The sequence below is a fragment of the Taudactylus pleione genome, unplaced genomic scaffold (genome assembly GCF_031769625.1).
Source record: "Taudactylus pleione unplaced genomic scaffold, aTauple2 ptg000224l, whole genome shotgun sequence".
Lineage (NCBI taxonomy): Eukaryota > Metazoa > Chordata > Amphibia > Anura > Myobatrachidae > Taudactylus > Taudactylus pleione.
In genome coordinates this window covers 546,527-573,271 of record NW_028284626.1, presented here as the reverse complement: position 1 = coordinate 573,271, position 26,745 = coordinate 546,527, and the positions used below count along the sequence as shown (strand labels likewise).

Genomic DNA, 26,745 nt, shown 5'->3' with positions numbered 1-26,745 from the left:
AAAAGTACTTTTCATTGATGTTCTCCATGGCAGCTCTTACAGTGGGTTAAGTTCCATCTAACTTAGCTAGAGACAAGTTTATAAAAACACACCCAATAGGATGGTATAAGGGCGGACGGAATTGCAAAGCTGCTCGCAAGCAAGCATCACGCCTCCTGCCACATTACCTATCCAAGCTGCGTTGTCAAATGCAGCATCAGATACTCTGCAACGATCGGCCTGCTAATAGAGTCATGCAGCCGGCCATCGCAGCAGCGAGGAAGAGGCCAGAGAATTTCAATCAGGCTATGGAGATCCTGGCCTCTTCCCTCCCCCCAATAGTGGTGACACAACTCAGTTTTGGGTAACGGAGGCTGTTGACGCCCCCTCCCCACCCACAAACCGCAGCAGAGTGTCAATCAATGACATTCTGCTGGCAGTCTCCATGCGGGCCCCCAGACACATTCTGCACCTGCGCATAATGGGTCTGGCATCTGCACAGATTCCTGATCATCAGGAATCTGCATTCTGAATTGCACATTTAGGCCTATAATGCGGCTCCTCATTTCATGTCATGTTACATATGTTTTGTGTAAACTATACCATTTCAGCAGTATGAGAAGCTGTTAAAGTATCTTGGTTGAGTAGATGTGTGACAGGTGTATTTTGAGTCCCCAGCATTATGGAAGTTCATCTGTGCATGTGCAAGTGGTCTGCTAGTCCTAATGCCCTTAGATCTGCATCCTCTGACACTGTAAAGTAGGGGCAGACCTAGCAGCTGATTCTAGGTGATTGCTAGTGCTATCAAAGCTATTCCTGCACACAATGCTAGGTGATAAAGTATTCCACTCCTTGCTTGTTTGATTACCATCTAGTGCTGCTCCTGCTCATACTGTGTATAAATCCCAGCTGGTGTTTGACTACCCACTTCTGCTCTGTCCCCCCCCCCTTGTGTTGATTTCTTGCCTCTGCTCTGCCTGCGGATACAATGTACAGATCCCAGCTGGTGTGACTACCTACTACAGATCCCAGCTGGTGTGTGGCTACTCACTTCTTCTCCGATCTTCCTGCTGCCGATACACTGATTCCGGCTTGTGTGAGACTATTCACCTCTGCTCTAATCCTCCTGCTTACATGTTGTTCCAAACCTGGCTCTGTTCTTGGCTACAATTTAGTGCACTGGCCAATGAACTGCTTATTAGTGTATCAGACCTGCAGGACAAGCTTACACCAGATAGCTGCTAGTATGCAGACCTCAGGACCACCCAGACTCTGCTGAACAGTGTTACACATATCCTTGTTTCCTCACTGCATCCAAAACATTGTGTGGGTTACTTGCTTCTCACTGCCATACCTGGACCAGCTCCTGCCACTGGAATAATCCCATGAACTTCAATGGGTAAGTTTATACCCAGGTCATGTGACACACTGTGTCTTTGAGAAACTTCACAAACTGTCTCTGAAATATATATAATATGAACCAAGATGGGTGGGAACACTGGGCCACCATGGAGTGCTTAGGGGAATAGGAATTATCAGGTACATAAATCACTGTTTTTCGCCTTCAGTCCTCCTTGGGAGCCCAGACCATGGGACGCACCAAGACAATACAATAGCAATGGTCACAAAGAAAAATGTAAATGCTGCATAATAATACATTTATTACATGGAGAACATGTCGCACACTGAGACCGAGCAGAGGATAATACATCCAAGTGGTAATGACTAGTGAGGTCATCCAGCAGCCTCTGCTACATTCAGTCACTGAGGGCTGAGCTTCCTTTGTCCCAGAAGTTACCTCTGCCCCAGTATAGGGGCCTATTGTTACCCCTGGTAACTTATGTGCACATTTCTTGTATCCGTCTGATTACAGGGAATGGGGCACAAACTTTCTGAGGTCCCTAGGGAATCACCAATAAATACTCTGTATACTTAGGACACTCTGTCCTGGGAGGACACATATTAATCGCTCACACTTAGCCCAGTGACTGATGTCTCCTCACTCTGCTCCTCACTGGCTGTGGGTAAGACGGTAGAAGACTCTCCTGGGTAATGTGATATATAGACAGCATCTGGGGACAGAAGCTGGGATGGTGATTACAGACACTGTGTAATTATAGACATTAGATAAGGTTCCTTTATTCCCATAGTGCCTGTAACTCTCCTGGGTAATGTGATATATAGACAGCACCTGGGGAGAGAAGCTGGGAAGGTGATTACAGACACTGTATAATTATAGACATTAGCTAAGGTTCCTTTATTCCCACAGTGCCTGTAATTCTCCTGGCAGCTGCAATTAGCCACCATCAGTGTCATCCTTCTCATGAGGAGATCCAGAATCACTCCATTAAAGTACCCAGTGCTAGACTGAGAGCCCATGGGACCACAAAGGATCTTACAGACAGGCGGATACTCATCACCACCTGGAGACAACATATAATTCTCCTGTAACCAAATTAGCATGTAAGAAAGCACTTACTGATGATACGTGTACCGTGTGTGTGTGTATATAAGGCCAGTCCCTTACTGCTGGCGATAAATGAGAGGAAAAGATATAGGCTAGATGAACCTTCCATGGCTTTGTCCATGCATCTACTCACTCCTAGGAACGTTGTGCTGAGAGAAGAATACTGGTATTTTGGCATTCTGGGTTGTTCCCATATTGTCCACCTGTAGAAGACAGAACCTTTTTGGAAGAATTCCTGAAGCAGTCACCATTCTCCTGGTTATGGCTCAGGCAATTTGCCACTGTATCCTCTGTACCTGAGACATGGAATACTGGAAGAGGTCGAAGATTTTCTTCTGCCCAAGGTATTAGTTTTTCTACTTCCAACATCACAGTTCTGCTTCTGGTGCCTCCTTGGCTGTAACATTCCTGGCATCCCTGTTATCTTCTCTGTAAATACTTTCCCAGTAACTATGAATGAAATTGCTGAACTGCATCCCATACAGCTCTCATTTCTAGTACATTTACCTGGAGTCTCCTTTCTTTCTGTGACCAAGTCCTTTGTGTTATATTAGTTACATGAGCTGGAATCTGTCATCCGTGTTGCCCATGGATCTGAGAGTGACATACCTGGTGTCCCAGTGGCGTAACTTTGTACCAGTTGCCCGGAGGCAAGGTAAATGTTGGAGTCCACCCCCCATTTAAAACCTGAAGGTGCATCTGACTGTATTTACACTATCTTGCTCTTTAAATGTAAATATGGAATGCTCCCCCTTCCCCTCCCCCAGCACAGCTTACTGTTTTTCAGCCACTGCTGCTTATCCTTATCCGCTAGCTCTGCCTTCCTGACTCCCATCCACTGCCCAGTGACAGCCGCCGGCTCCACGCTCACGCACTGACTCCCAGTCCTCTCCACTCCCCAGTGACAGCCGACGCTCAGTTTGTATATACACCTGGTCCCAGCCGCACTGTATCTCTGATCTCAGGGTACCAAAACTGAAGGGGATCTATCCACTTCCCTCCTCAGTCGGGCAGGGTCACGGTCACATGGTACAAGTCCTCCGCGGACCGCGACCCAGATCACACAGCTCACGGAGAAGGAGCGCCAATTAGCTTCAGCTCAGTGGCTCCTCTCTGTTGCAGGAAAACGGAATGGCTGCGGCGGACAATAGAACTGGGAACAATGGAGTGGGGGACAATGGAGGAGGTGCCCCTTTCAGGGCTAGCGCCAGGCGGCAACTGACTCCATTGTCTCCCACAGTTCCGCCACTGCGGTGTCCTCAGTCCTGGGTCTTGTCACCAGATTAGAGATCTCCTGGTAGGTGATGACAGCCTGTTTGTGATACCACAGAGTAACCAATCCCAGCTGGAGACTGTGCATGTGCCATCTAGCCCAAGGAACTATTCCTATGGCTGAGAACATTCCCGATAATTGCAGCACTCTCCTCATTGGTGACCAGTGATGAATCCGTACATCATGCACTAAGTGCTGTTGTGTGAGACACCTTTCCTCTGACAGAGTTACTGTGTACGCTATGGTATTTGTGCTCCCAGACATTGTATTTGCTGTGAGGGAACAAGCTGACTTTCTATCCTGGTCACGATTCGGCCATGTTTCTGCAATAAGGTCATCACCTGTATGTTCTTGGTGTCTATCACATGTTCTGATTCTCCTACAACCAGGATGATGTATAGATGTGGCCACACCTGGGCCCCAGATCTCTTATCTCTGCACCAGCATTTCTGTAAAGGTTCATAGAGAAGTTGCCAGGCCAAAAGGAAGCCCGGTGAGATGGTAATGGTGTCCCTGATCCAGCACCTGAGTCACTTCCTGTGCTAAACTACAACATAAGAGGAAGTGTCCTGCAGGTCTATGGGTGTGAGGAGTTCCTCTTGGCCGATAGTAGAGAGGATCCAATTCACTATTCCCATGGAAAATGGTCTGATACTGACATAGTTATTTAGTCTCCTCAGAATGAGGATGGTGCAAAAGGATTGTCACAGTGCGCCGGACTCCAGGGTGCACTTACCGGGTCCGGTGACACTGGTCTGTCAGGCAGCGGGCGCCTTGGACTCCTCGCCCGCTGCCTGTCAGACCAGTGTCACCGGCTCCCCCCAGCGGCTGACAGGTGGCCGCGGCTCTCCTAGGTAGCGCGCGTGCCATCCTGTTCTAGATATAAAGGGGCAGGTGTGCCAAATGCTAATCACATTTGGCGCAAGAATTCAAGTTCTACCCTATAAGAGGGAGTCTCTGGCAGCACATAGGTGCCAGAGTATAGCCTCATTTCCCATACTCCAGTGTTCCTGTGATATTCCGTGACCTGTTCCTGACCTTGTCTTCGTTTTGTGACCCTGATTTTACCTGACCCCTGGTACTGCATCTGATATCTGGTTTTGACCTCGGCTATCCCCTGTGACATGTTTACGCCTACTCCCTGGTACCGTCTAGTCCGTTTGGTTCTGACCCGGCCCCGTCGACTTAGCTATACGTCTCCTCCACTGCGTCCAGAGTTTGCCAGCACCTGTATAAGGGAACCTATCCTGTGTGTCGGACGCAGCCAACTCCATACCTTCTTGCGAGGGTCCCTGGTGAATACCGCTGGCACATTAGACTCCGTGCCTCAGGCATAGGGCTAGCCAACTCCCTAAATACAGGCCGCATCCATAATCCATGCGAGAATTGTGACAGAATACTCTGGCCTAAAAAATGGATGCAACTGGTAACCTGTCACCACGAGACCTGCTCGAGAACTTACTTGCTAGAGTCGAGAAGCAACAACAAGACCAGGCTCAGATTATGCAGTGTTTACGGACCCTGATGCAGCAAGTCGGTGTCGCTCAAGCACCTCCTGTATTACCGGGTCCATCTACTACGGCACCAGCCGCAGGGGCTTCCACACCAATATGGATTCCGAATCCAACAAAGTATGATGGGGATCTGACTGGCTGTCGTGGATTCCTGAACCAGTGCTCGATCCAGTTTGAAGTCCATACAGCAAGTTTCCCTTCAGATAGGACAAAAGTGCCTTATATGATCTCGCTGTTGTCAGGTCAAGCATTGGCTTGGGCCTCTCCATTGTGGGAAAGAAATGATCCACTCGTCAACAACAGTGCCGAGTTTCCGAGAGCCTTCCGGAAGGTCTTCGATGAGCCTGGGCGAGAATCCTCCGCAGACTCGGCCATCTTGCAGCTGAAGCAGGGAAAAACCAATCTGCGGGACAGTATTCTGTGCAGTTTTGAACCCTTGCTTCAGAGTTGGGGTGGAACAATGAAGCCTTGGTTGCCGCATTTACTGTATGCAGGGACTGTCGTAGAAAATTAAAGATGTTCTTGCATCTAGGGAGTTGCCAACTTCCTTGGACGACTTGATCTCCTTGTGTATCCGAGTAGACCTTTGCCACAGAGAGAGGGCGCAAGAAAGAGAACAGTCTTGTCGCTTCACTTTTAAGCTGGCCCCACGATTCACAGCACCTACTGAGGCTCCAGAAGAACCCATGCAGATTGGGAAATCTCACCTCCCTGCTGCAGAAAGAAAAAGGAGGTTCAAAAATAAGCTTTGTTTATACTGTGGTGAATCAGGACATCTTCTCTCTGGCTGTCCAAAGCGTCCAGGAAACGAGAAGGCCTATATGATCAAGGGGTGGTCAGTTTAGGTGCGTTGAAATACACCCCAAAAAACAAAGTTACTCCTCAGTTTTCCATCGACGTAACCCTGGCCATGGGAAACTCCTCTGAAGTAGTCAAGGCCTTCTTAGATTCGGGTGCCGATGGCAATTTCATTACGGCAAAAAAGGTCCAAGAGTTGGGTATTGCTAGCATGCCTCCAAAATAACCCCTTTCCATCATCGGAGTAGATGGGAACAAACTTCCTACGGCTACCATTCACTCAGAGATGATGGAAGACACCATGCAAATAGGGGCTCTTCATCGAGAGTTGATAACATTCTACATTCTCCCGTCAGCCGAGAGTCCAGTCATTCTAGATCTCCCCTGGCTCCGCAAGCATGCTCCCGTCTTAGATTGGAATGAACCTCAAATACTGTCATGGGGTTCTCAATGCCATGGGTTCTGTTTATCATCGGTTCAGCCTCCTCACCGTGCCATTCGCAGCTCAGTCGTATCTCCATAAGATCAACTTCCAGTTCCTTATCAATCCTTTAGAGATGGGTTCAGTAAAAAAGCAGCAGAGACGCTACCCTCTAACCGAGAATGGGATTGTGCTATAGACTTACTGCCTGGGAAGGTACCACCCCGTTGAAGAATTTTTCCTCTTTTGCTTCCTGAGTCCCAGGTGGTGACTGGGAAAGAAAAATGGTAGTTGCTCAGATCAGCTTAATTGCATAACACAGGTGCTTGTAAAGGGCGGGGTTTAATCTGAACACAGAAAAAAAGAGATTTGCCCCCCAGCACACTGCAGCAAAAACAATACTTAAATCCTACATAATAATAGAAATTTAGAGGTATTGGTTACACATATTTGCAAATATATGAATAAGCGCCAGTCCAATCGTCAAGGCTCCTCTATACTGGCGTCCCTAATATTAAGGGGCTCACATCCGAGAAGCAAGGCACCCCAAAAAAATTCCAACCAAGGGCCATCCCCAGGGCATCACACGAAAAAGGGAAAAAGGTGATAGTGAAGTATGTAGAAAAGATGTGTAAAGATAAATCAATAAGTGTTAATGAAATGATAAAGAATTAAAATGACATATATAATGACTGGGAAAGAACTGCACCCACGGCCTCAGATGATGCATCCACTTCCACTAGAAACAGCCTATCCAGATCTGGTTGTCGTAAGACTGGAGCTGAAATAAATGCCTGTTTTAAAAGTTGGAAGGCAGTCTCTGCCTCAGGTGACCATAGGGCAGGGTTAGCGTCTTTTCGGGTCAACACGGTAATGGGAGCCAATAATTATGAAAATCCTTTAATGAAACGTCTATAGTAGTTGGCAAACCCAAGCCATCTCTGGATGGCTTTCAAAGTTTGAGGACGGGACCAATCCAAAATCGCCTGCACCTTCTTGGGGTCCATTTCTAGACTGGAGCCAGAGATGACGTAACCAAGGAATGGCACTCTGGGAACCCCAAAGACACATTTATCCAGTTTGCAATAAAGGTGGTTCTTTCTCAGACGGGACAATACTTCCTTCACATGTTCATGATGTTTTGTTACAGAAGATGAAAAAAATCAATATATCGTCTAGGTAAACTACAACCGAGACGTACAACAGGTCCCGGAAAATCTCGTTAACAAAGCCCTGAAACACGGCAGGGGCATTGCACAACCCAAAGGGAATCACAAGGTATTCAAAGTGTCCATCTCGAGTATTAAAGGCGGTTTTCCATTCATCGCCAGCACGAATGCGGATGAGATTATAAGCCCCTCTCAGATCCAGCTTTGAGAATATGATGGACCCTTTAACTCTGTCAAACAATTCTGTGATCAGGGGAAGAGGATACCAATTCTTAATTGTTATATCATTGAGGCCCCAGTAATCTATACAAGGTCTTAGGCCTCCGTCTTTCTTGCCAACGAAAAAGAAGCTGGCTTCAGCGGGAGAGATGGAAGGTCGAATAAACCCCTTTGCTAGGTTGTCCTGGATGCACTCTGACATGGCTTGAGTCTCAGGCACTGATAGAGGGTAGGTGCGACCACGGGGTGGCATCTTGTCAGGCAGCAGCTCGATAGGACAGTCCCATTCTCTGTGGGGAGGTAAGAAGTTCGCCTGTTGCTCTGAAAAAACATCAGAGAACATCTGGTACTCCTCGGGTATAGCTGGAGATGGTAACGAAGCTGTCTTTCTTACAGGTAGTATTTTGGGAAGACAGGATTTCTGACAGTCAGTTCCCCATGAAAGAATCTGCATTGAACACCAGTCTATCCTGGGATTTTGTTGGTGTAACCAGGGAAGTCCTAAGATGATTTCTTGAGAAGCCTCTGGTATCACTAAGAACTTTAAAGACTCTGAGTGGAGTTCCCCAACACGAACTAATACGGGTTGAGTTTCCTTGGTGACCACTCCTTTAGCTAGAGGACGTCCATCTACAGAAGTCAGGGAGATTGCGTGCTTGAGAGATGAACAAGGAATCTGTAGTTTATCAACTAGGCTGGAAGTCATGAAGTTTCCAGCTGCTCCAGAGTCTAATAGAGCAGAGACGAAGACAGGTTTGGGCTTGAGATCCAAAGCTAAGGAATTCTTGAATTCTTCAGTATTTGGGGACGGGCACATAACTCCTAACTTGATGTCCCCGAGGTCAGTTAGGAACGGGCGTTTCCCGACTTCCAGGAGGCCACCAGGTGACCCGAATCTCCGCAGTACAGACAGAGGTTTTTTAGCATCCTTCTCTGACGTTCCTCCTTGGAGAGATGGGTTTGGTTCACCTGCATGGGCTCCTCATCTATAGGAGGATGGGGTGGACGGGTAGGCAAGGGAAACGTAAATGATCTTTGCCGGTCACTTCTGTGCTTTTCAGCCTGACGTTCTCTGAAGCGTAGGTCAATTTTGTTGCAGAGTGAGATCATATCATTCAAGTTGGTAGGGAGCTCACGGGTAATCAGATCATCATTTAATCGGTCGGAAAGGCCATGCCAAAAGGCTGAGGTGAGGGCCTCCTCATTCCACTTAAGCTCTGATCCCAAGATTTGAAACTGTACGGCATATTGGCTGACAGGACGGGTTCCTTGTCTCAGGGTCATGATGCTGGACGATGCTGACACTGTGCATCCAGGTTCATCGAAAATCCTCCTGAATGAAGATACAAAGTCTGTATAGTTATCCAGCTGCGAGTCTGAACACTCCCAGAGTGGGGAGGCCCAAATCCAGAGCCGAGCCGGTCAGCAAGGACACGATATAAGCCACTTTGGTTCTAGCGGTGGGGAAGTTATCAGGCTGTAACGTAAAGTGTATATCACACTGATTTAAAAGACCATGACAGAGCTTAGGATTGCTGTCAAATTTGCTTGGCATGGGTAGATGTAGACGAGGGGATACCCTGGTCCCTGTATTACCAGGCACAGGAGGGGGTGTAGTGGCTGATACCCCAGGGATGTTTAATGAGGTTTGCAGATTATCTTGTCGTTTAGACGTCTACTGTAGGAACTGGGCCATTTGATGTTGCATAGCTTCCAGGTTTTCTAAACGACCAGCAATACAACTAAATAAATCCACTCCAGACTCCTGTTCCATGGCCGGATCCATGGGGCCAGTGCAAACTGTGAGGTTCTGAATTTGTTGTGGACCCAGGGTGGTGATAAGAGCAGACACAGAAGCAGACTTGAATGAAAAAGTGGAGTTTTTAATAAGTGGCTTAGAAGACATGGGAATGGCAAATAAAAAGTCCAGGTATAGCACTAAAGTGCACTTGATAACTGTAGTGGGGGTTAATGGGAAATGTCCAGATAGTGACAGGCAGGAACAGTCCAGTAAACAAATATGATGAGCTGTAACGAATGCAGGTATGATGAGCTGTAACAGAATGCAGGTATGATGAGCTGTAACTGAATGCAGGAATGATGAGCTGTAACAGAATGCAGGTATGATGAGCTGTAACAGAATGCAGGTATGATGAGCTGTAACTGAATGCAGGAATGATGAGCTGTAACAGAATGCAGGTATGATGAGCTGTAACTGAATGCAGGAATGATGAGCTGTAACGAGTGCAGGTATGGTGAGCTGTAACAAATGCAGGCTGAGGTAATGAAGCCCAGCTGGGAGTGAAGGGAGGCAAGGTGCAGGGAACAGCAGGTTCAGGTACTCAGGCAGGTGAAAAGGTATGTGGAGGGTGCAGGGTAAGTCCAGCAGGTTGGAGCAGGCAAGGTTCAGGCTAGTAGCGTAAACAGACAGGCAGGTAAGGCACAGGTACTCTCTCTCAGCCGCAGCTGAGAAACACGTTGCACTGGCAAAGGAAGGAAGGCTCTGGACCTTCCTAAATACTCAGTGCAGCGCTGTGACTGGCTGGAATGAGCACATGACCTACCAGGATTGGACAGCTGGAATAACATGGCCGCAGGCAAGATGGTGGCGCCTATGCCAACGGAACAGAAACATCGTCAGACCTCACCAGGCCTAGTGACAATGTTCCCCTACAGAACCACGTGCAGCCAATGCCCCTCACCAAACACCAGCACCACTGCCAGAGACCCCCCGCCATAATGACCTCACAGGTAATACCCAGTGACTACCATGCCGAGAAACCCTAGCCGAGTCAAGATGTTAAGGATTTTGTGGCAGCCTGTCAAATTTGTGCTCAGCACAAGATTCCTCTGCACTCTCCACCTGGTCCCGGAAAAGAGGCGGGGTGCGTTGTTAAATCCTGGTGATAAAGTCTGGCTGTCAACCAGGCACCTGAAATTGAAAGTTCCCACTATGAAGTTTGCTGCCAGGTACTTTCCAGATTCTTCAGGTGATTAATCCAGTGGCATTTTGTTTAAAATTACCTGGTACACTTAGGATACCTAACGTATTTCATGTATCCCTTCTAAAACCCCTGGTGCGTAATCGTTTCTCAGTGCCTCGCAGTTCCCCTTCTACAATTTCGGTGGACCATCAGGAGGAGTATGAGGTAAAACAGATCTTGGACTCCAGAATGTCGAGGGGATCTGTTCAGTACTTGGTTGATTGGAAGGGGTATGGTCCGGAGCAATGTTGTTGGGTCAAGGCTTCAGACATTCATGCACCTCAATTACTTCAGAAATTCCATCAAAAGTTTCCTGATAAACCATTTGTGAGGTGTTCAGTGCCCACCCCTAGAGGAGGGGGTAATGTCACAGTGCGCCGGACTCCAGGGTGCACTTACCGGGTCCGGTGACCCTGGTCTGTCAGGCAGCGGATGAGGAGTCCAGGACGCCCGCTGCCGATGCTTCCGGCTCCCCCCGGCGGCTGTGACAGGTGGCCGCAGCTCTCCTAGGAGCATGCGTGCTGTCCTGTTCTAGATTTAAAGGGGCAGGTGCGCCAAACGCTAATCACATTTGGTGCGAGAATTCGAGTCCTCCCTATAAGAGGGAGTCTCTGGCAGCACATAGGTGCCAAAGTATAGGCTCATTTCCCATACTCCAGCGTTCCTGTGATACTGCGTGACCTGTTCCTGACCTTGGCTTCGTTTTGTGACCCTGATTTCGCCTGACCCCTGGTACTGCATCTGATATCTGGTTTTGACTTCGGCTATCTCCTGTGACCTGTTTACACCTGCTCCCTGGTACCGTCTAGTCCGTTTGGTTCTGACCAGCCCGTCGACTAAGCTATATGTCTCCTCCACTACGTCCAGAGTTCACCAGCACCTGTATAAGGGAACCTATCCTGAGGCCTGAGGGCCGCGACCTGTGTGTCGGACGCATCCAAGTCTATACCTTCTTGCGAGGGTCCCTGGTGAACACCGCCAGCAAATTAGACTCCGTGTCTCAGGCATAGGTCTAGCCAACTCCCTAAATACAGGCCGCATCCATAATCCATCCGAGAGTTGTGACAAGGATCCTGATGTCCTCCTACATGGAAAAGCCTTTGCTCTTCTGTCCTGAAGGAACTGGGATATTGTGGCTGTTCTTAGTGAAGGTTGTAGGAGGTTCTGTATTAAGGAGCCGCCAGCCAATCAGGGAGCATCTCCGTCGGAACAGCTCCCTGATTGGCTGAATGCGGTCAGCCTGCGTCTCCCATAGACTTCTATGGTGAGAATTCCCCATAGAAGTCTATGCAGGGAGCCGCTACATCGTAACCGCAAGATTAATTGAGGTTAATCTTGTGGTTACATCAATGATACAATGTCGCGACATTGTATCAGTGATGTAACCGCAAGATTAACCTGAGGTAACCTTGTGGCTACGATGTAGCGGTTCCCACCATAGACTTCAATGGGGATTTCTCACCATAGAAGTCTATGGGACACACAGGCTGGCCGCATTCAGCTAATCAGGGAGCTGCTCCGATGGAGATGCTCCCTGATTGGCTGGCGGCCCCTTCACTGACGGGGCACACGTGTGCAACGGTCATTTACGTGGAGCGAAGGTATGTATACACATACCTTTGCTGTGTCCGGCATGGATCGGTTTTTTGCGTTTTTTTATTTTAACCCCTGGATTGCCTACTTGGACAAGTGGACGTGATCGACGCATAGGAGAGGTGAGTATGGATTTTTTTTTTCAGGTATACCCCTATAGATTACTTCGGATACTAGGTGAGTATATGTGAGTGTGCATGTATGTTTAATTAAAATTTTACTTTCACGGTGTATGTTTGTTTATTTACATATTTCTTTAGTTGTGGAACTACAAGTGCCAGCGGGCCCGTAATGCCCCGCATGCTGGTATTTGTGGTTCTCCAAATACCAGCATGCAGGGGAGGCTTGCTGGTACTTGTGGTTCTACAACTAAAGACAATATGGAAACTTTATTTTTACACTTTACACTAACACTATCAACCCGGCACCCACGGCCATAGGGTGCCGGGGATAGCCCCGACCTATCAGTCTGGGCCTGGGGTGCCCTGGAGAGGGGTACCCCTTTATTGGGGGGGTACCCAACTCCCCAGGGATCCCCAGCCTGGACTGACTAGCGGTCAGGGGTAATGCTTTGGCCGGGGAAACCGGTGAAAGGTTTTCACTGGCTGTGGCATTAATCCCCCGCTAGAAAGAGTTTGGTGCTGGTTTTGGAATTTTCAGGGGACCCCTACTTTATAAAGCCCGGGGCTGGTTATGCTTTTGGGGAGGGGGTGCACTTTTTTTTTTAAACACACACAGAAGCCATCACGGATCTCACTGATCTGTGATGGCTTCTCTAAAGCTCGCACCTTTTAATGCTACTCGCATTAAAAGGTGTCAGTTTACATAGTCCTAACTCGCCTAAACTCGCAAATGCAGTAGCCTCGAGCTGAAAAGTTCGCAGGCTATTGAATTTGCGAGTTTCAGTACAAACTCGCACTTTTTAAAAGTGCGAGAAAGTGCGAGTTTGTACTGTTACTAAAACAGACTATACCTATTACATTTGGCCCTCAGAGTCTAAACTTTAGCTTATCGACTCCACAGCCCGGTTTGATACATCTCCCCCTTGTTCTTCTAGCCTCCCTGTGTAACAAAGATTTTCCTTAGTAATAAAAGCTTCTCTCATTCATACAAGTTATTCTATAAATTGCCCTGGAGGCTGGTTCCATCCCTTATCCTGGGATCTACGTGTGCTACACAGTACTCCTTCATTGTGTGCAGGAAACCTCCCATCACAGGCTGCACAGAGCTTATTATGTGGTCACTTGTTTGTCATCTTCTCCCCCAAAGACTCTGCATGGGCGCTGAAGAGAAACACTAATCACTATGTATCAGGATCCAGCATATGGACACCCTCTAATTTAAGAAATTACCTTGGGCGGGGGACTTCCAAGTGTGTGGGATCAGGCTCAGGCTCCAACTGGCTGCTAGACATGTATTTTTACACCCTTGCAGCAAGAACAGGATCACTGTAGAGAGCTCAAGGTTCCCGGCTTCTTGCATCCTGCCTGGTGCTACCAATGTGCCTCAGAGCGTGTGCATCCTCAGACCATCGATCTGTTTAGTTCAGGTGCTTTATGTTATATCACTCACCCGACAGTGATGCACGCGGATCAGACTGCCCATCCTCAGCTTGTAGAACTAACATGGTGCATTGCCAGTAACAATAAGAGAGGTAAGCCTCTGTTACCGCTGGGAATAATGAGAGAGGTAAGCCTCTGCTACAACCAAAAACAATGAGAGAGGTAAGCCTCTGTTAAAGCCGTAAACCACGAGGTAAGCCTCTGTTCCAGCGGGAACAGTGAGAGAGGTAAGCTTCCGTTATAGGCGGGAACAATGAGAGAGGTAAGCCTCTGTTCCAGCGGGAACAGTGAGAGAGGTAAGCTTCCGTTATAGCCGGGAACAATGAGAGAGGTAAGCCTCTGTTCCAGCGGGAACAGTGAGCGAGGTAAGCTTCCGTTATAGCCGGGAACAATGAGAGGTAAGCCTCTGTTCCAGCGGGAACAGTGAGCGAGGTAAGCTTCCGTTATAGCTGGGAACAATGAGAGAGGTAAGCCTCTGTTACAGCCGGGAACGATGAGAGATGTAAATCACTGTTACAGCCAGAAAATATGAGAAAGGTAAGCCTCTGTTACAGCCAGGAACGAAGATAGAGGTAAGCTTCTGTTACAACCGGGAACGATGAGAGAGGTAAGCCTCTGTTACAGCTGGGAATGATGAGAGAGGTTAGCCTCTGTTACAACCGGGAATGATGAGAGAGGTATGCCTCTGTTACAGCTGGGAATGATGAGAGAGGTATGCCTCTGTTACAGCTGGGAATGATGAGAGAAGTAAGCCTCTGTTACAGCTGGGAATGATGAGAGAAGCCTCTGTTTCAGAGACCATACACACTAACTGACTTAGACAGGAAAAGATACAGGTGATGCGGAGAAGCCTCGTTATAGACATTACCCTTTGTGGGGACTGCCATGGAGCACTGATATAGAAAGTCTCTTCGTATATTACTATTTGAGGAGACCCAAACCCCACCTACCTGATGCTCCTGTGGGATCCTGTGATTCTCCTCTGTACAATCCTGTGAATAAAGAGGACGGGGACATCTCTCTGGGGTATTTCTGTTACTGGGTCCATCTGTAGGAGACACAGAGTGACTGAGTACATTGTATATGTGTGATTATCAGGTGATGTGTATATATGGGGCCCCCCTACCTAATCTCTCCTGTACAATAAATGACAGTCTCCTCTTACCAAGTGATGTGAGGGGCTGGTGATTCTCCATCATCACGTCCTTGTACAGACCCCTGTGTTCCTCTATATACTCCCCCTCCTGCATGGAGACATAGACAGTGACATCCTGACACCTTATAGGAACCTGACACAATAATACAGTCAACACCCAGACACATCCCCTGGTGTTACTGTATAATGTCCCATTCCCAGCAGTCACCTCTCCAGTCATCACCCAGACACATCCCCTGGTGTTACTGTATAATGTCCCATTCCCAGCAGTCACCTCTCCAGTCAGCAGCTGAATGATCTTGTTGGTGAGTTCCAGGATCTTCTGGTCATTGTGTCTCTCATGTATCAGTGAGTGAGGTGGAGGCACCGTGATGGGGCTCTGAGTCCTGCTCAGTCCTCCTGACATACGGGGACGGCTGCTGGGTGTCTCACAGTCACCGGATGTCTTCTTCACTACTGTGTAATCCTGTGTATTGGGGGAGACACAAAATATCACTGCATACACTCCCAGATCCCCTCACCTCCCCAGTCATGTCAGTGCACAACAGGGGGTATAACAGCTGTACAGAGGTGTCAGTAACACAGGGGAGGGGGAAGGGAACAGAAGAGGTTAATAACACAGGGATAGGACAGCAGGCAGCCCAGGGGACACACAAAGGGTTACACAATACAGAATCCCATCAGTCACTCTGCACATATGATGAAATGACAAATGACCGCACCTCAGATGTATGTTACATGTGTGACCAGCCTGCCGGCCGTGTGTGTGCAGCATAGGGTGGGGTGAGACATGTCCTGGGGGATAATCAGTGACACTCTGAGGATCTGGGGACTGTCACAGCCACTGGCTGTCTCTGAGACAGTCTCTATTGCTCAGGATAACAAGACGCCCTGACAGACAGTCTCAGCTCAGTGCAGCCCTTTGTTACATGGCCTGTCTGTGTCCTTCTCACACATCCTTCCCCAGCTCCTGTTATGTATCATCTGGTATATACGAGGGTGGTTCAATAAATAAAGTAACAAGACCTCTCATTGTGTAAATGAAGTCACCTTGTACATATACATATATTACACATTACACACTTCAGGGGTCTTGTTACCTTACTTATTGACCACCCTCGTACATACGGGGTTGGGTACAACATCCCGATGGTCAAAATCCAGATGGTTGGAATCCCGACACTGAAAATCTCGACATTTTCACTAAGTATCCTAAGGTTAACTCTAAACCCAACCCACCCTCCCGCAGCCTAACCCTAACCACCTCCTCTCCCCCCACAGCCTTACCATAAACCTCCCCTCCGGTACCCTGACCCTCCACTCCTGCAGCCTAACCCTAACACTCACCATTTGAAGTTGTCAGCATTTTGACCCGTCCGGAACCTGCAGACGGTATAGGGCGCATCAGGATTCTGACTGTCGGGATACAGACTACTTCTCATACATACATGTTATACCTATTATGTGTTATTTCTTTATCTGACAGCTCATTAGTGTTATTATTACTCTGTATATGCTGCTATATAATAACAGGACACCACAGGCTGCTCCACCTGTACAATAATTGTAGCAGGACACCACAAGCTGCTCCCCTGTATATAATAATAATAATAATAATAACAATTAATAACAACAACAACAACAATAACAGGACACCACCTGCTGCTCCCCCTCTATAATGATAATAAAAAGGAAATCACGTGCTAATCCACCTGTATAATAATTTTAACAGGACACCACAGGCTGCTCCTCCTGTACAATAATAATAATAAAAATAATAACAATAACAGGACACCACATGCTGCTTCTCCTGTATAATAATAGTAACAGGAGACCACAGGCTGCTCCCCCTGTATAATAATAATAACAGGACACCACAGGCTGCTCAATCTGTACAATAATAATAATGACACCACAGCCTGCTTTTCCTGTATTATAATAATAATAACAACAACAACAACAACAGGACACCACAGGCTGCTCCTCCTGTATAATTATAATAATAACAGGACACCACAGGCTGCTCCTCCTGTATAACTATAATAATAACAGGACACCACTGGCTGTTCCCCCTGTATAATTATAATAATAATTGGACACCACAGGCTGCTTCTCCTGTATAATAATAATTGGACACCACAGGCTGCTCCCCCTGTATAATAATAATTGGACACCGCAGGCTGTTTCACCTGTATAATAATAATTGGACACCACAGGCTGCTCCCCCTGTATAATAACAATTATATTAATAACAGGACACCAGAGGCTGCTCTCCCTGTATAATAATAATAACAGGACACCACAGGCTGCTCCACCTGTATAATAATAGTAACAGGACACCACAGGCTGCTACCCTTGTATAATAATAGGACACCACAGGCTGTTCCCCCTGTGTAATTATAATAATAACAGGACACCACAGGCTGCTTCCCCTGTATAATAATAGTAACAGGACACCACAGGCTGCTTCCCCTGTATAATAAAACTAATAACAGGACACCACAGGCAGCTCCCCCTGTATAATAATAGTAATAACAGGACACCACAGGCTGCTCCCCCTGTATAATAATAGTAATAACAGGACACTACAGACTGCTCCCCCTGTATTATAATAATAATAATAATAATAATAATAGTAATAACAGGACACCACATGCTGCTCCCCCTGTATAATAATAGTAACAGGACACCACAGGCTGCTCCCCCTGTATAATAATAGTAATAACAAGACACCACAGGCTGCTCCCCCTGTATAATAATAGTAATAACAGGACACCACAGGCTGCTCCCCCTGTATAATAATAGTAAAAGGACACCACAGGCAGCTCCCCCTGTATAATAATAGTAATAACAGGACACCACAGGCTGCTCCCCCTGTATAATAATAGTAATAACAGGACACCACAGGCTGCTCCCCTTGTAAAATAATAGTAATAACAGGACACTACAGGCTGCTCCCCCTGTATAATAATAATAATAATAATAATAGTAATAACAGGACACCACAGGCTGCTCCCCTTGTATAATAACAGGACACTACAGGCTGCTCCCCCATTATAATAATAGTAACAACAGGACACCACAGGCTGCTCCCCCTGTATAATAATAGTGATAACAGGACACCACAGGCTGCTCCCCCTGTATAATAATAATAACAGGACACCACAGGCTGCTCCCCCTGTATAATAATAGTAATAACAGGACACCAGAGGCTGCTCCCCCTGTATAATAATAGTAATAACAGGACACCACAGGCTGCTCCCCCTGTATAATAATAACAGGACACCACAGGCAGCTCCCCCTGTATAATAATAGTAATAACAGGACACCACAGGCTGCTCCCCCTGTATAATAATAGTAATAACAGGACACCAGAGGCTGCTCCCCCTGTATAATAATAGTAATAACAGGACACCACAGGCTGCTCCCCTTTTATAATAATAACAGGACACCACAGGCAGCTCCCCCTGTATAATAATAGTAATAACAGGACACCACAGGCTGCTCCCCCTGTATAATAGTAATAACAGGACACCACAGGCTGCTCCCCCTGTATAATATAAGTAATAACAGGACACTACAGGCTGCTCCTCCTGTATAATAATAGTAACAGGACACCACAGGCTGCTACCCTTGTATAATAATAGGACACCACAGGCTGTTCCCCCTGTATAATTATAATAATAACAGGACACCACAGGCTGCTTCCCCTGTATAATAATAGTAACAGGACACCCCAGGCTGCTTCCCCTGTATAATAAAACTAATAACAGGACACCACAGGCTGCTCCCCCTGTATAATAATAGTAATAACAGGACACCACAGGCTGCTCCCCCTGTATAATAATAGTAATAACAGGACACTACAGACTGCTCCCCCTGTATTATAATAATAATAATAATAATAGTAATAACAGGACACCACAGGCTGCTCCCCCTGTATAATAATAGTAATAACAAGACACCACAGGCTGCTCCCCCTGTATAATAATAGTAATAACAGGACACCACAGGCTGCTCCCCCTGTATAATAATAGTAATAACAGGACACCACAGGCTGCTCCCCTTGTAAAATAATAGTAATAACAGGACACTACAGGCTGCTCCCCCTGTATAATAATAATAATAATAGTAATAACAGGACACCACAGGCTGCTCCCCTTGTATAATAACAGGACACTACAGGCTGCTCCCCCTGTATAATAATAGTAATAACAGGACACCACAGGCTGCTCCCCCTGTATAATAATAGTAATAACAGGACACCACAGGCTGCTCCCCCTGTATATTAGTAATAACAGGACACTACAGGCTGCTCCCCCTGTATAATAATAGTAATAACAGGACACCACAGGCTGCTCCCTCTGTACAATAATAGTAACAGGACACCACAGGCTGCTCCCCCTGTATAATAATAGTAATAACAGGACACCACAGGCTGCTCCCTCTGTATAATAATAGTAATAACAGGACACCACAGGCTGCTCCCCCTGTATAATAGTAATAACAAGACACCACAGGCTGCTCCCCCTGTATAATAATAATAACAGGACGCCCTGTATAATAATAATAACAGGACACCACAGGCTGCTCCCCCTGTATAATAATAGTAATAACAGGACACCACAGGCTGCTCCACCTGTATAATAATAGTAATATGACACCACAGGCTGCTCCCCCTGTATAATAATAGTAATAACAGGACACCACAGGCTGCTCCCCCTGTATGATAATAATAACAGGACACCACAGGCTGCTCCCCCTGTATAATAATAGTAATAACAGGATACCAGAGGCTGCTCCCCCTGTATAATAATAGTAATAACAGGACACCACAGGCTGCTCCCCCTGTATAATAATAACAGGACACCACAGGCAGCTCCCCCTGTATAATAATAGTAATAACAGGACACCACAGGCTGCTCCCCCTGTATAATAATAGTAATAACAGGACACCACAGGCTGCTCCCCCTGTATAATATTAGAAATAACAGGACACTACAGGCTGCTCCCCCTGTATAATAATAATAGTAATAACAGGACACCACAGGCTGCTCCCCCTGTATAATAATAGTAATAACAGGACACCACAGGCTGCTCCCTGTATAATAATAGTAACAGGACACCACAGGCTGCTCCCCCTGTATAATAATAGTAATAACAGGACACCACAGGCTGCTCCTCCTGTACAATAATAGTAATAACAGGACACCACAGGCTGCTCCCCCTGTATAATAATAGTAATAACAGGACACCACAGGCTGCTCCCCTGTATAATAATAGTAATAACAGGACACCAGAGACTGCTCCCCCTGTATAATAATAGTAATAACAGGACACCACAGGCTGCTCCCCCTGTATAATAATAGTATTAGCAGGACACCACAGGCTGCTCCCCCTGTATAATAACAGTAATAACAGGACAACACAGGCTGCTCCCCCTGTATAATAATAATAGTAATAACAGGACACCACAGGCTGCTCCCCTGTATAATAATAGTAATAACAGGACACCACAGGCTGCTCCCCCTGTATAATAATAGTAATAACAGGACACCACAGGCTGCTCCCCCTGTATAATATTAGTAATAACAGGACACCACAGGCTGCTCCCCCTGTATAATAATAGTAATAACAGGACACCACATGCTGCTCCCCCTGTATAATAATAGTAACAGGACACCACAGGCTGCTCCCCCTGTATAATAATAGTAATAACAGGACACCACAGGCTGCTCCCTGTATAATAATAGTAACAGGACACCACAGGCTGCTCCCCCTGTATAATAATAGTAATAACAGGACACCACAGGCTGCTCCCCCTGTACAATAATAATAGTAATAACAGGACACCACAGGCTGCTCCTCCTGTACAATAATAATAGTAATAACAGGACACCACAGGCTGCTCCCCCTGTATAATAATTATAGCAATAACAGGACACCACAGGCTGCTCCCCTGTATAATAATAGTAATAACAGGACACCACAGGCTGCTCCCCCTGTATAATAATAGTGATAACAGGACACCACAGGCTGCTCCCCCTGTATAATAATAATATCAGGACACCACAGGCTGCTCCCCCTGTATAATAATAGTAATAACAGGACACCAGAGGCTGCTCCCCCTGTATAATAATAGTAATAACAGGACACCACAGGCTGCTCCCCCTGTATAATAATAACAGGACACCACAGGAAGCTCCCCCTGTATAATAATAGTAATAACAGGACACCACAGGCTGCTCCCCCTGTATAATAATAGTAATAACAGGACACCAGAGGCTGCTCCCCCTGTATAATAATAGTAATAACAGGACACCACAGGCTGCTCCCCTTTTATAATAATAACAGGACACCACAGGCAGCTCCCCCTGTATAATAATAGTAATAACAGGACACCACAGGCTGCTCCCCCTGTATAATAGTAATAACAGGACACCACAGGCTGCTCCCCCTGTATAATATAAGTAATAACAGGACACTACAGGCTGCTCCCCCTGTATAATAATAATAGTAATAACAGGACACCACAGGCTGCTCCCCCTGTATAATAATAGTAACAGGACACCACAGGCTGCTCCCCCTGTATAATAATAGTAATAACAGGACACCACAGGCTGCTCCCTGTATAATAATAGTAACAGGACACCACAGGCTGCTCCCCCTGTATAATAATAGTAATAACAGGACACCACAGGCTGCTCCCCCTGTACAATAATAATAGTAATAACAGGACACCACAGGCTGCTCCTCCTGTACAATAATAATAGTAATAACAGGACACCACAGGCTGCTCCCCCTGTATAATAATTATAGCAATAACAGGACACCACAGGCTGCTCCCCTGTATAATAATAGTAATAACAGGACACCACAGGCTGCTCCCCCTGTATAATAATAGTGATAACAGGACACCACAGGCTGCTCCCCCTGTATAATAATAATAACAGGACACCACAGGCTGCTCCCCCTGTATATTAATAGTAATAACAGGACACCAAAGGCTGCTCCCCCTGTATAATAATAGTAATAACAGGACACCACAGGCTGCTCCCCCTGTATAATAATAACAGGACACCACAGGCAGCTCCCCCTGTATAATAATAGTAATAACAGGACACCACAGGCTGCTCCCCCTGTATAATAGTAATAACAGGACACCACAGGCTGCTCCCCCTGTATAATATTAGTAATAACAGGACACTACAGGCTGCTCCCCCTGTATAATAATAGTAATAACAGGACACCACAGGCTGCTCCCCCTGTATAATAATAGTAACAGGACACCACAGGCTGCTCCCTCTGTATAATAAAAGTAATATCAGGACACCACATGCTGCTCCCTGTATAATAATAGTAATAACAGGACACCACAGGCTGCTCCCCCTGTATAATAATAGTAATAACAGGACACCACAGGGTGCTCTCCCTGTACAATAATAATAGTAATATAACAGGACACCACAGGCTGCTCCTCCTGTACAATAATAATAGTAATAACAGGACACCACAGGCTGCTCCCCCTGTATAATAATAATAGTAATAACAGGACACCACAGGCTGCTCCCCTGTATAATAATAGTAATAACAGGACACCACAGGCTGCTCCCCCTGTATAATAATAGTAATAACAGGACACCACAGGCTGCTCCCCCTGTATAATAATAGTATTAGCAGGACACCACAGGCTGCTCCCCCTGTATAATAACAGTAATAACAGGACAACACAGGCTGCTCCCCCTGTATAATAATAATAGTAATAACAGGACACCACAGGCTGCTCCCCTGTATAATAATAGTAATAACAGGACACCACAGGCTGCTCCCCCTGTATAATAATAGTAATAACAGGACACCACAGGCTGCTCCCCCTGTATAATATTAGTAATAACAGGACACTACAGGCTGCTCCCCCTGTATAATAATAATAGTAATAACAGGACACCACAGGCTGCTCCCCCTGTATAATAATAGTAATAACAGGACACTACAGGCTGCTCCCCCTGTATAATAATAATAGTAATAACAGGACACCACAGGCTGCTCCCCCTGTATAATAATAGTAATAACAGGACACTACAGGCTGCACCCTGTATAATAATAGTAACAGGACACCACAGGCTGCTCCCCCTGTATAATAATAGTAATAACAGGACACCACAGGCTGCTCCCCTTGTACAATAATAATAGTAATAACAGGACACCACAGGCTGCTCCTCCTGTACAATTATAATAGTAATAACAGGACACCACAGGCTGCTCCCCCTGTATAATAATAATAGTAATAACAGGACACCACAGGCTGCTCCCCTGTATAATAATAGTAATAACAGGACACCACAGGCTGCTCCCCCTGTATAATAATAGTAATAACAGGACACCACAGGCTGCTCCCCCTGTATAATAATAGTAATAACAGGACACCACAGGCTGCTCCCCCTGTATAATAATAGTATTAGCAGGACACCACAGGCTGCTCCCCCTGTATAATAACAGTAATAACAAGACAACACAGGCTGCTCCCCCTGTATTATAATAGTAATAACAGGACACCACAGGCTGCTCCCCCTGTATAATAATAGTATTAGCAGGACACCACAGGCTGCTCCCCCTGTATAATAACAGTAATAACAGGGCACCACAGGCTGCTCCCCCTGTATAATAATAACAGGACACCACAGGCAGCTCCCCCTGTATAATAATAGTAATAACAGGACACCACAGGCTGCTCCCCCTGTATAATAATAGTAATAACAGGACACCACAGGCTGCTCCCCCTGTATAATAATAGTAATAACAGGACACCACAGGCTGCTCCCCCTGTATAATAATAGTAATAACAGGACACCACAGGCTGCTCCCCCTGTATAATAATAGTATTAGCAGGACACCACAGGCTGCTCCCCCTGTATAATAACAGTAATAACAAGACAACACAGGCTGCTCCCCTTGTATAATAATAGTAATAACAGGACACCACAGGCTGCTCCCCCTGTATAATAGTATTAGCAGGACACCACAGGCTGCTCCCCTGTATAATAACAGTAATAACAGGACACCACAGTCTGCTCCCCCTGTATAATAATAGTAATAACAGGACACCACAGGCTGCTCCCCCTGTATAATAATAGTAACAACAGGACACCACAGGCTACTCCCCCTGTATAATAATAGTAACAGGACACCACAGGCTGCTCCCCCTGTATAATAATAATAGTAATAACAGGACACCACAGGCTGCTCTCCCTGTATAATAATAGTAATAACAGGACACCACAGGCTGCTCCCCCTGTATAATAACAGTAATAACAGGACACCACAGGCTGCTCCCCCTGTATAATAATAGTAATAACAGGGCACCACAGGCTGCTCCCCCTGTATAATAATAGTAATAACAGGACACCACAGGCTGCTCCCCCTGTATAATAATAGTAGATGACATTACCAGGGATACAGCAGGAGCCGCCGCTAGAACAGGATCACACGGCAGCCGGTCATGTGACGCTGATGCTGCTGCTGGAGTAAGGGGGAGGAGCTCCGGGCACTAGAGCAGGACTCTATGTACAGCTACAGTAAGTGTCCCCAGTGTGCAAAAGAGACGGAGGCGGCGGCCATTTTCCCGAGGCCCAAATCACTTCATGAGGAACAACGGGTGACTATAGATCCCCTTCAGTGTTTGTTCCCTGGAAGTGACGTAGTAGTGAGGGCGGAAGTGACGTTACACGCCCATACAGTCTCTCTATCATTCCCAACGACTGCAGATACAGGAAGCAGCAATTGTTGTGTTTGGCAGGAGGTAATTATGTTATTATTCTATAGGCTGAGCAGACTCTTGTGTCACTTTGCTGTAGTACAGATGGAGCTGACTCTGGTGCTGCATTGTCATTGTGCAGGAGGGTTGCACTCAAGTCTCCTATTTGTATAATTCAGGTGGTGCAGCCTCTGTTGATACTATAATACAGGTGGCGCAGACGGTGGCGCAGACCCCGTTGTTACTATAATACAGGTGGTGCAGACTCCGTTGTTACTATAATACAGGTGGTGCAGACTCCGTTGTTACTATAATACAGGTGGTGCAGACTCCGTTGTTACTATAATACAGGTGGTGCAGGACCCTGTTGTTACTATAATACAGGTGGCGCAGACCCCGTTGTCACTATAATACAGGTGGTGCAGACCCCGTTGCTGTTATAATACAGATGGTGCAGACCTTGCTTGGTAACTGGTTGCTCTGATGCCTAGGGATAGGGATTATAAAAAGGGTCAGTGGAATTTTGTAAATATATGGAATTCTCCTGAACGTCTCAGCTCACTGCAGCGCCCCCTGCCTCTAGAACTGTCAGTGCACGTCTTCATTTGGGGATGCAGGATTTAGGGATGGACATCGGAGGCCAACCATCAAATGTTTGAAACTTTCGATGTGAAGGTAACTAACCATCGTATCAAAATAATTCAATGCTAAAACTATTTATATGATATGTACATACGCAATAATAACTGCAGCTTGCTAGGCAGGGGGTGGGATTGGGGTCTGGAGCAACAACATAATACTGTGTACTCTCTAATGTGCGGATTCAGGACCTCATTCAGAGCCGCTCGCTATTTGTGGTCGTTCGTTCAAAAAATAGGGGTGGCTATTCAAATGAACCGTTCGCTCTTTGCGATCTGTTCACTCTATGTCTGAACGAGCGAGCAAAACTTGCGGTCGAAATTTTAAAAAATACGCCCCCTTGCCGCTCGCACCATACGTCATGTCCGCTATTCATTTGATTAATCGAGTACATCGAACAGCGTATGAACTGCTCGCTATTCTTGTGGTTGGTTTTTCCTACCACTATATTGCGAGCAGTTCTGACTATTAAACAACCAGGTGACGTGTTCGATGACGCTGCTGTATTAATTATGCACACCCTTAAAACGCCCGTTTTGACCTTTAAGCACGCCTGCGTTCTGAATTCCACTCCCCGTTTTCAAACACCTTCCCCTGTTACCACCCACATACGCCTTATCCTGTCACTCAAAATAGCAGGCATTCGCTATTTAGCGAACTAACGATTTTTGGCCGCACTGACTGGTTCGCGCATGCGTATTACAAACCGTACGCATGCGCAGATGTGCGAACATCGCTCGGAACGAACGAGCGGCCGCTTACGAGCGGCTCTGAATCAAGCCCTCAGTCTTTGTATGTAAATGAAGGGACATAAATAAGGAAACAAGAAACCAGTGACTTACTGTACAATACAATGCAGGACAAGGGTTATACACATTGCTGCATTAGTGATCAGAGTACTCAGATACACAACAAGGCATGTTAGGTGCTCTAGTGGGGAGTGAGAGGTAGATGAAAGTATAAGTAAGGAGAAGCACAAGAGGGATGAGGGCCCTGCTCATCAGAGCTTACATACTAATGGCTGTCCCTGCGTTATGCTGCCGGGACTGTAGGGTACACTACATACCCAGGATGAACCCATGAAGATTCCCTGATGCAGGCAGCAGCCAAGGAGCCAGGGGAGGCATAGCTATTAGCAATCGAAAAAAACAAGCCACCATCGGAACACCATTGAATGATTACCACCCGATGGTGACAAACAATCGAAGGCCGCCATC

At 46.6% G+C, this 26,745-nt stretch overlaps 1 protein-coding gene across 1 annotated transcript in view; it reads right to left on the bottom strand.

Moving 5' to 3' along the window:
* LOC148517294 (uncharacterized) overlaps positions 1 to 26,745 on the bottom strand; it is a 193,337-nt gene that overhangs the window by 6,628 nt on the left and 159,964 nt on the right. The window lies entirely within an intron of this gene.